The 11,637-nt window shown below is 41.8% G+C and overlaps 1 long non-coding RNA gene across 1 annotated transcript; it reads left to right on the top strand.

The window, feature by feature from the left end:
• The first annotated feature begins 1,567 nt into the window (after nucleotides 1-1,567).
• Nucleotides 1,568-9,131, top strand: LOC127162041 (uncharacterized). The gene is made up of 7 exons (XR_007827251.1): nucleotides 1,568-1,775; nucleotides 1,876-1,938; nucleotides 2,056-2,323; nucleotides 2,699-2,784; nucleotides 3,717-3,744; nucleotides 3,834-3,960; nucleotides 8,888-9,131. It is a non-coding gene; the product is annotated as an uncharacterized LOC127162041 (long non-coding RNA).
• Nucleotides 9,132-11,637: the final 2,506 nt, after the last annotated feature.

Raw genomic sequence — 11,637 nt, 5'->3', positions numbered from 1 at the left:
ACTCTATGCGAAGGAAATGTGTTGCACTGCGTGAGGCAAATGGTGGTCACACCAGATACTGACTGGTTTTCGGACCCCCCCAGTACAGTAAAACTGCACATTTTAGAGTGGCCTTTTACCTGTGCAATAATCATGCTGTCAAATCAGCATCTTGATATGCCACAGCTGTGAGGTGGATGGATTATCTCGGCCAAGGAGAAGTGCTCACTAACAGTGATTTAGAACCCAGCACCAGACGTCATTTGGACGTCGTTTTTTGGGCTAAATCAAGTCGGCCCGTCATGGACTTCTTTTAGCCCAAAAATCGACGTCGAAAATTGGCCTTTGTTTGGTCCGTCTAAATTTGGTCCACAGTTGCCCTAAAATCAACGTTGAAAATTGGTCGTTGTTTGGTCCGTCGGATTTAGTAGTAATTCACATCCGGGATATTTCCTCGTGTGCGCGCCTCACCCATTTGAAATATTTTTTACAGACGCCATTTTCTTTCCTCGCGATGCGGAGCATATGAGGACGGGAAACAACAAAATAAAGTGTTTAATCTTACGCACAAAATGTGTTTTGTAACATCATATCGTTTTATAACGATATTAATGTGCTGTATGCCGCTAAACTTTTCTCAAAGACATTTTTTCCACTCGCCATACGGAACAGACGAGAGCCCTGTGCAATTAATCTTACCCCTAAACTTTTTCTTTGAGAGATAACGGTATTTCCTTTCAGTCGCGATGTGGAGCAGATAGGACTGTTGGTTTTATCAAGGAAAACACAGAAAGTAAGTGTTTTACCTCATTTACATTATGTATAATAATTATGACCACCGTATTTCTGTGTTGTGCTCTCCTGAACTTTTTCTCATAGAGATATTTTCTTTCAATCACGATGCGGAGCGGACGGGAAAGTTGGTTTTATTAAGGAAAAGTGTTTTACTTCATTTACATTATGTGTAATATTACTGTATGATGATATTAATATGCTGTGTGCACCTAAACATTTCTCATAGATCTGAATTGCTATGCAGTGCTGAGGTGGAGGTCGCTTTTAACAGGGCAACATTAGAATTAAGTGTCTTATCTCATTTAAAATATGTATTTAAGTAAGTGTTTTACTTCATTTACTTAATGTATTTTTATAAGATAATATTACTTAATGATGATATTTATATGATGTGCGCCCTAAATGATCCTATATTTTCTCACAGATATTAATTGCTATGCAGTGCTGAAGTGGAGGTCGCTTTTAACTGGGGAACACTAGAAGTAAATGTTTTATGTAATTTAAAATATGTATTTTATAAGGTCATATGGATTTATAGTGATATTTATGTGCTGTTCTCTCCTAAACTTTTTCTCAGAGAGATATTTTCTTTCAATCACAATGTGGAGCAGACAGGAAAGTTGGTTTTATCAAGGAAAATGCCAAAAGTAAGTGTTTTACTTCATTTACATTATGTGTAATATTACTTCATGATGATATTAATATGCTGTGTGCACCTAAACACTTCTCAGGAAAACACTAGAAGTAAGTGTTTTAGAAGTGTTTTATCTTATTTAAAATATGTATTTAAGTAAGTGTTTTACTTCATTTACATTATGTATTTTATAAGATAATATTACTTTATGATGACATTTATACATTCTGCGTGACATCTGCTTGCTTTAATGGGCGCACACTGAACATTCAAGTCTGGAGCGGAAGGAGTTACCATGGAAATGGGGCGGAAACTCAACTGTCGAGCAGCAAAACACATCTTCCACTGTTGTTTTCACAAATTTCAGGTAAGTTTAGTCTCTAATATTACACAAATAGTACATGCATGTGTTCCTGACACTTTCTTTCATGTAAATGACACACTTCTGTTGAATATTTACTTTATAGAAATGGTTTATTGTCTTCAGAAAAAGTCTGTTAGCATCTGAACTGTAATGCTAACTATAAGAGGTAAGTTAGGTTAACTATTGACTTGAGCTCTTGTTTATGAAAGTTTGGGCTTTTAATGTCATCTTAATTAACGTTACTTGCTGTTTTGCTTTTTTTTTTTTTATAAAAGTTTTGCAGGCAATTTGTCATTGGATGAAAGGAAGTAAGCTAATTTATTTAACCTAGAAGTATGCAATATACGGTTAATCGGATACAAAATTAACATGGAGCGTGAAAATGAGCTGAAAGTACTTTAAGCATGTTTTGACCTTTCATGGTAAACAAATATTGATTCCACTTGTCCTGTGACTTCAGCAGTTTCAGAAAAAAACTTCTACGACACAGGAAAAGTTCCTGATTTTAAAATTTCTGAAGAGAGCTGCTGACAGAGATATAAAAAACACAGGTGATCTGAGAAAGCTTATTAAATTACTTTATATGTATCTTTCATAATATATTTAGCCTATATCACCACGCATCTGTAATTTTCTTTTGCAAAATTATATATATATATATACTTTTATGTTTGTTTGCTTGTTAGATATTTTAAAAGGACTTTAACATACAAACATAAGTAACACTGTATATGAGCATTAAATAAGTAAAAGTAAAAATGTAAATTCTGTTATTAAACTGTATTGTTTTGTATATTCTATATATTATTTATTTTTCTTTTCTGCATTTCACCTTTGCTATAGTTTACTTCTAATAAACCTGACATTGTATAATAAATATTGTTGACAGATTGTTTATGTTCCAGATTGTTTGTGTTCCTTCCTAGAATCTTCCATTCTAATGGCCGTGCACCAGAGTTGGAGCGTATCTCCTGTCGAAGAACATCTCTAGACATTATGAACCATATGACCAGTAAGTAATACCTTAAACAAACACTACCATTCAAAAATTTAAGGGTCAGATTTGACATGTATTTGAAATAAGTCTTTTATGGCAACAACTGCTGCATTTATTTGAATAAAATACAGTAAAACTGTAATGTTGTGAAATTACCATTTTTAAATAACTATTTTCTATTTCATTATGTTTTAAAAAGTGATCTAACCTGATTTTGCATCATCATTATGCTTACACCATGTCTACACTGGACACGAGCGACGCGACAAAATACAGTAGAACCCATTATAATCACTGATGCTGTCTACACTGGATGCGGCACGGCATGACACGACAAATCCCATACAGTAAACTGCTACCGCATTCTATTTATGACGAATTACATTTTACAATGTATTCGCATAGAAAACAGTTATTTTAAATTGTAATAATAAACATTACTGTTTTTATTTATGATCAAATAAATGCAGTTTTCTTGGTGAACATAAGAGACTTATTTCAAAAACATAAACAAAACTGACCACAAATGTTAATAACACAAGGGATTCAAATATTAGTCCATTTATTCTAATAAAGTGCAAGAAGCTCTTAAAAATATTAACGTAAACAGATTTTTTTTTTTTTTTTTTTTTTTTTTTTACCTTTGGTGATTTGTATTGTATACCAAGAATGCAATGCACAATGACGTAGATTGTCTGTCTATGCTGGATGCAAACCAGAGCGACCATTGAAAGTCATTTGAACTTTGTGTCAGTACATGGTAAATAGAACGCAGCATCAGTTTGCTGTCAGGGATTTGTAGTGTTGCGCTGTGCCTCATCCAGTGTAGACAGCATCACTGATTATAATAGGTTCTATCGTATTGTGTCGTATGTTGTATGCATTTTGCTCACGGTGTTAAAACTGGTATGATGCCATTCATAACTAATAGAACTTTTCTATTTCAGAGACTGAAAATCATCAATAAAACACAAGGTAATGATAACTTATGTTAAGAATATAGTAAGACTAACAAGAATAAATAAAAATGCATTTGTGACTTCATATTGCTTCTTATTTTTCAGTGGATTGATAGCTCCAACACCAATTAAGCAGACCTGAGCAGCTGATCAAGGATCACCAGAAACTCTGCAGAACTTCAGTACCTAGTCCTCAATAAGTCCTCAATAACCAGCACTGGAAACCAGAGTTGTAAGTCATCCTGCCTCTCTGAATTGTCATGTTTAGAACATATTTCAGGAGATCTCAACATTGTCTCTGGAGGTCCACTTACATGCATTTTGCTCCAACCTAGTCCAGTGCGTCTGAACAAACTAATCAAGGTCTTCAGTTTAACTATAAATTTACCTAAACTGTGGGTGTGTACCTCTCAGGTCCCTTGGTCATTAGTCAGTGGTTAAAGGAGAACTACACTTCCAGAACAACAATTTACAAATAATGTACTCACCCCCTTGTCATCAAAGATGTTCATGTCTTTCTTTCTTCAGTTGTAAAGAAATTATGTTTTTTGAGGAAAACATTTCAGCATTTTTCTGCATATAATGGACTGATATGGTGCCCTGATTTTGAACTTTCAAAATGCAGTTTAAATGCGGCTTCAAATGATCCCAAATGCAGTTGTATACGATCCCAGCCAAGGAAGAAGGGTCTTATCTAGCGTAACGATTGGTTATTTTAATAAAAATAATACAATTTAAATACTTTTTAATGTCAAATGCTCATCTTATCTTGCTCATCCCGACCTCTGGTTTGTTCCGGTTAATGTCAGTTAGTGTATGTCCAAAAACTCCCATCTCATGTTCTCCCTCAACTTCAAAATCGTCTTATATAGATGTTTTACCTTTTTTGTTAAGGGTGTTTGATCTTCTTTGCATGTTCACTTTGCAAAAAAAAAACCAAAGGCCATTTAGCCACAGGTCACTGCATCTTTTGCTGTGTACGTGTTTTTTTTTTTGTTTTTGTTTTTTTTTTAAATGTCAAACACATTCCCAGTATTACTATTTGTTTCTGCTTTTATAACCATTGTAGGGAACACTGTTTCAGTACAGTTCTTTGTAACGAGGACGCAGAGGTGGAATCCAAAAGCGGATGTTTATTAAAGGAATCAGAATACACAAGAGCAGGCAGAGGGTCAACACCAGAAGGCAGTCCAATAGCAAACACAACATGAAACGTAATCCAAGCAGCAAAGAATATAAACAGGCAGTGGGTCAAATACCGAGCAGACAGTCCAATAAGGCTAACATGACAACAGGGGTGATCCAGAGAGCGATAGTCGAAAGGCAGAATACGGTCAAACCTTGAAATCAGTCCAAACAGGCAAATAATCCAAACAGGGGTAATCCGTAAATGCAAAATCCAGGAACAAAGCAAGACGGCAACAGGTAGTCCAACAGAGTAATAGTAAACGCTCGGTAAGGCAGGTGAAACTGGCAATACTTCGCAAAGTATAGAGCACATGGTCAGTCTTTAAATAGTGTCGAACAGGAAGTAACAGTAGAAGCAGCAGAGGGAGCATGCAGGCAGTCCTAGGGTGAGGGCTCCCTCTGCTGGCTTGGCGTTACAGAATCCCCCCCCCCAGGAGCGACTCCTGGCGCTCAAAACAACAACAACAGTCCAGGTGGGTGGGGGAACAGAGGCAAAACAGGGGGTGGGACGGAGGGCCAGGTCCATGTAGAGCAGGAGGGCCTGGATCGTGGAGCAGGGACAGACAGTGAAGCACTGGAGGAGCTGGATCGTGGAGCAGGGACAGACAGTGAAGCCCTGGAGGACCTGGACTGTGGAGCTGTAGCAGACCGTGAAGTACTGGAGGGCCTGGGCCGTGGAGCAATGGCAGAGTAGGGGACCATGGTGGGGGAGGCAGAGCAGGCAGAACAGGAAGCCGTGGCGCAGCAGGCAGAGCAGGCAGAACAGGAAGCCATGGCGAGGCAGGCAGAGCAGGCATAACAGGGAGCCATGGCGAGGCAGGCAGAGCAGGCATAACAGGGAGCCATTGCAGGGCAGGCAGAACAGGCAGAGCAAACAGGAGCAGAGATATCCACAGTGGGACTAATGACATGCATAGCAGAGCGGTGTATTCATGCATGATTTTCTTGGCCGTGGCATGACAGGCAGAGAGTTTCATATGGGTCTTCTTGATTGCGACCTGGCGGGCAGAGAGTTCATCCTGGGACGCCGCCCCCATAGGAGGATCTACAGCATGCGCTGACACCTCTGGGGGCATGGGCGCAGATGCTTGGGCAGGTGAGGCAGGGAAGTCATGAATGGCCTTCATGGCCGTGACAGGACGGGCAGAGAGTCCTTGGGGAAACGCCGCCCCTTTAGGAGGTTCTGCAGCCGGAGCTGCTGCTTCTGGGGGCATTGGTATAGACTCTTTGACAGAAGAGGCCTCTGGTGTAGACTCGTGGACAGACGAGGCCTCGGGAGCAGACGAAGCTTCGGGAGCAGACTCGTGGACAGACGAAGCCTCTGGAACACAGTGTGCAGCCCACACACTGAAAATGGCTACGGCCATTACAGGCAGCACAGTGGATAGTGGGATGTCTGGTGACCTTGAAGGTGTGGATGTTATGGACTTATGGCTTGCGAATGTGGGCTCTGCGTGGCTTGGGAGCGTGGGCTCTGCGTGGCATGGGAGCGTGGGCTCTGCGGTTTCAGCTAAGATGTGAGGTGGTTTGAGAAGGTTAAAGGGGACCTGGTGAGGTTTGGGTAGGACAACAGCTTTTTGCCTTGACTCAGGGAGGCCTGTCGTGGCCTGACTTGACTCGGGGAGGCCTGCCGTGGCCGGACTTGACTCGGGGAGGCCTGCCGTGGCTTGATTTGGTTCATGAAGATCAATTGCGGCTTGGCTTGGCTCCTGGACGACAGCCGCAACTTGACTTGGCTCATGAAGAACAACCGTGGCTTGGCTTGGCTCATGGACGACAGCCGCAACTTGACTTGGCTCAGGGAAGACAGCAGCAATTTGACTTGACTCGTGAAGATCTGCTGCAACTTGGCTTGACTCAGGAACGACATGGCTTGACTCAGGAACGACATGGCTTGACTCAGGAACGACATGGCTTGACTCAGGAACGACATGGCTTGACTCAGGAACGACAGCTGTAACGTGGCTTGACTCGTGGGGAACAGCTGTGACTTGGCTTGACTCGTGGAGAACAGCTGTGTCTTGGCTTGACTCGTGGAGAACAGCTGTGACTTGGCTTGACTCGTGGGGAACAGCTGTGACTTGGTTTGATTCATGGGGAACAACTGTGTCCTTGCTTGACTCATGGAGAACAACAGCTGTATCTTGGCTTGGCTCGTGGAACACAGCTGTGACTTGGCTTGGTTCATGGGGAACAGCTGTGGCCTTGCTTGACTCTGTTGCTTGACTTGACTCTGTTGCTTGACTTGACTCTGTTGCTTGGCCGGGCTCTGTAGCTTGACTTGGCACAGGAACAGTAGCAGTAATCTTACTTGGCTCGGGGGTGGCAGCTGTGACCTTACTTGACTCAGGAAACACAGCCGTGACTTGACTTGATACAGCTGCAACTTGACCTGGATCAGGGGTAGCTGCCATTTTAGCTGCCCATACAGCCATTAGGGGTGAGTCCAGTACATGGGCCATCATGAGACGTGGCTTGGAAACAGCGATTATTTTGTGGAGTGGCTCTGAGATGGCGGCCATCTTGTGAACAGGTTTGGGGTTGGCGGCCATCTTGTGGACTGGCTCTGGAATGGCGGCCATCTTGTGGACTGGCTCTGGAATGGCGGCCATCTTGTGGACTGGCTCTGGAATGGCGGCCATCTTGTGGACTGGCTCTGGAATGGCGGCCATCTTGTGGACTGGCTCGGGAGGCGTGGCGTGAGCAGGCCCTGGAGCGGCAGGCATGGCGTGAGCAGGCCCTGGAGCGGCAGGCATGGCGTGAGCAGGCCCTGGAGCGGCAGGCATGGCGTGAGCAGGCCCTGGAGCGGCAGGCTTGGCGTGAGCAGGCCCTGGAGCGGCAGGCTTGGCGTAAGCAGGCTTTGGCTTGGTGGATGTGGCTTGAACAGGCTGTGGTGTGGTGGTTACTGCGGGATTGCGGGGTCCCTCGTCCGCAATCCCAACAGTGTATGGTGATCCGCTTAGGAGCAGGGCATGATCGATATATTCCTCTAGTGACCAACAAATTTTCCCCCCTGGCAGACTTGAACTAAGGGCCTCGTTCAATCCAAAACGAAAAAAGTCCTTTAGAGCCACATCATTAAAATCTACTAAATGACACAGTCCACAAAAATCCTCAACATAATCCTCTATGGCCTGGTCGCCTTGACGAAGGCAGATGAGACGAGATACTGCTGGGTTCATGATTTTGGTTGTGTATGTCATAACTTCCGCTGGATTCAGGGGAGGCGAAGTATTCTGTAACGAGGACGCAGAGGTGGAATCCAAAAGCGGATGTTTATTAAAGGAATCAGAATACACAAGAGCAGGCAGAGGGTCAACACCGGAAGGCAGTCCAATAGCAAACACAACATGAAACGTAATCCAAGCAGCAGAGAATATAAACAGGCAGTGGGTCAAATACCGAGCAGACAGTCCAATAAGGCTAACATGACAACAGGGGTGATCCAGAGAGCGATAGTCGAAAGGCAGAATACGGTCAAACCTTGAAATCAGTCCAAACAGGCAAATAATCCAAACAGGGGTAATCCGTAAATGCAAAATCCAGGAACAAAGCAAGACGGCAACAGGTAGTCCAACAGAGTAATAGTAAACGCTCGGTAAGGCAGGTGAAACTGGCAATACTTCGCAAAGTATAGAGCACATGGTCAGTCTTTAAATAGTGTCGAACAGGAAGTAACAGTAGAAGCAGCAGAGGGAGCATGCAGGCAGTCCTAGGGTGAGGGCTCCCTCTGCTGGCTTGGCGTTACATTCTTATGTACTATCCTTTTAACGTTTCAGCAGCTGAATTCTTTTAGTAGTTGCATAGTAATTTTAACTGTACCACATTTGCGATGCATATATAGGGAAGTGACATAAAACTGTTGAAAATTCTAGAAAATTGTTCTCATGCTGTAAGTCAGTTCCCACTCTTTTGTTTATTTGTTTGTTTGTTTTTAACATTTTGGTTCTTGTTTTCTCTCTCATTTTTAGATGCTGGAGAAAAAGCAGCCAGGCTGAAGCATTTAAAGTGGAAACTTTTGTCGTGGCTCAAAAATCCAGGATTGGGATGGTGGAAGGAGCAGAAGATCCAGAAGACCAGAGATCAGGCAGAGATCTACTGATGCCCCTGAGGGAACTGTTTAACTAATGTGTTAGGTTAAACCAAAAATTTTCAGCACTCACCTTCATGTCTTTCCAAACCTGTGAAACTTTTGGAAAGGTAGTAAAGACAGCATTAAAGTAAGCCATGCGACTCCAGTTGTTTAACCTTAATTTTATGAAGTGGTGTAAATGGTTTATATGCACAAAAAACATTGCATTTTTATTCACACACACAAACAAAAATCTTATGGTGCTTTTGTAAAAATGTGTTGGAGATACCTAATGTATGAATAAAGACGTAATTTTGTTGTTGTTGCTGTTTTTTGCATACACAAGGCATCTGTTAAAAATATCTTTATTTGTATTCTGCACAAAAGTTTTTTATGGGTTTGGAGTGACATGAGAGTAAGTAATTAATGGCAAAATTGGCATTTTTTGGGTGAGATGTGTTCTAATGTGGTTAGAATTGGTCATTGTCCTGTGTTATAAACATTTTCAGTATTTCAAAGATTATTGTTTTGAAAAATCAGTTTCAAATAAATACTGCTCCTTTGAAAGTTCTATTTGAAGAATATGTTTTCCACAAAAAATATTGTGCAGCACAACTGTTCTCCACATTGATAATAATCAGAAATGTTTCTTGAGCAGCAAATCATATTAAAATGTTTTCTGAAGGGTCATGTGACACTGAATACTGGAGTAATTATGATGACAGTGTAGTTCATGTGAATAAATTACCTTTCACAATGTATTCATATAGAAAACATATAGTTATATTTTATAGTTTTACTGTGTTTACGGTATGTTTAATCAAATGCAGGCTTAATTTGTGAGCAGGAAAGTGTTTTTTACTTGAAAGATGTATTTAATGTGTCAATAAATGTTTTAGTACTCATTTGTGAATTGTCTTATTTTGAATATAAGATAAATATAATCAAATCAAATCACCTTTATTTATATACCGCCTTTAACAATACAGAATTGTGACAAGGCGGCTGTACAGTATTAAATAGGAAATAGTACATCAACAATGCAAAAGGCAACAGTAAACACTCAATTTTCAGGTAAAGGTAGTTAATCAAATACAACAAAATAAAATACAATATTGTGTGAAGATCAAGTGTCCCCAACTAAGCAAGCCAGAGGCGACAGCAGCAAGGAACCAAAACTCCATCGGTGACAAATGGAGAAAAAAACCTTGGGAGAAACCAGGCTCAGTCGGGGGGCCAGTTCTCCTCTGGCCAGACACAGAGGACTCGCCAGGTCCCGTGGTCCTGTGCCAATAGCCGTCTAAGTGACGAGGTCTTCACTGGGGATCCGTCTCTGGGGCTCATCTAGTCGATGTGGTCTCCGATGACATTCAGTGCTGTAGAGGTCGTCTCTAGGTGCTGATCTGGGCTGGGTACGGACTGGATCCAGAGGACTGCAATGACCATCTGATCTGGATACGGACTGGATCTGGTGGTTAAGGTGACCTCGGCATAAGAAAGAAACCGACTAATATTAGCGTAGATGCCATTCTTCTGACGATGCACTGAGTACATCGGGTGTTATGGGAAGTGTTCCCGGTTCCGGCTGACCTAATTAGTGCAGCCTAACAATCCTTTAACGGATTTGAATAATAGAAATGTGTTAATGTGTTATGTGTAAGCAAGGTTGAAGAGATGGGTCTTTAATCTAGATTTAAACTGACAGAGCGTGTCTGCGTCCCGAACAGTGTTGGGTAGATTGTTCCAAAGTTTGGGTGCTAAATAAGAAAATGATCTGCCACCCGCGGTTGATTTGGATATTCTAGGTATTATCAAATTGCCAGAGTTTTGAGAACGCAGCAGACGTGAGGGACTATAATGCGATAAGAGCTCGCTCAGGTACTGAGGAGCTAAACCATTCAGTAGTTAAGTAATTAGCAGGATTTTAAAATCTATACGATGTTTAATAGGGAGCCAGTGCAGTGTTGACATGAATTTACAGTTGAAATACGGTTGAAATTCGGCCTGAAAAAGACGTCTTTTTAACTTACACTTTACAACCATATTTAGATGTAATTTGGATGTCTTTTTATAGACGTCTTTTCGACGACCTGAAAAACACGTCTTTTCGTCTTTCACTTTTCGACCAAATTTTCACGTTGTTTAGACGTCTGGCGTTGTCGTCCTTTCAACGTCTTTTTGACGAGTTTTTGCTGGGTGGGGAGTGCCTGTAGCACCTCATCCTCTGCTGTTTGCTTTCTGAGTTCCTCCATTCGAGCAGTGGAGATGTAATCATGCAGGGGCTGTGTGAATGGGTTTCTTTAGAATGGTCACCAGGGGCTGGTGGTCTGTTTCGACGATTGTAGATTTCCCGTACACATAATCCCTGAATTTGGTACAGGCGAATACAATAGCAAACAGCTCCTTTTTAATCTGTGCGTATCGTGTCTCTGTGTCTGTGAGTTTGTGAGACGTGTATGCAACAGATCTGCCAGCCTGCATACATGCAGCACAGAGTCCAAAACATGAGGCTTCACAGGTTAATGTAATCTGCCTTTTTTATATCATAGTATGACAAAACAGGTGGGGTGGTCAAACACGCTTTGAGGGTATCAAATGCCTGTTAGTGCTGCTGGTACCAGCACCATGCAGTTTCTTTGTGTGTCAGCT

Source organism: Labeo rohita, unplaced genomic scaffold (genome assembly GCF_022985175.1).
Source record: "Labeo rohita strain BAU-BD-2019 unplaced genomic scaffold, IGBB_LRoh.1.0 scaffold_817, whole genome shotgun sequence".
Classification (NCBI taxonomy): domain Eukaryota; kingdom Metazoa; phylum Chordata; class Actinopteri; order Cypriniformes; family Cyprinidae; genus Labeo; species Labeo rohita.
The sequence above is the reverse complement of the archived record's forward strand: the minus strand, read 5'-3'. Positions and strand labels throughout refer to the sequence as shown.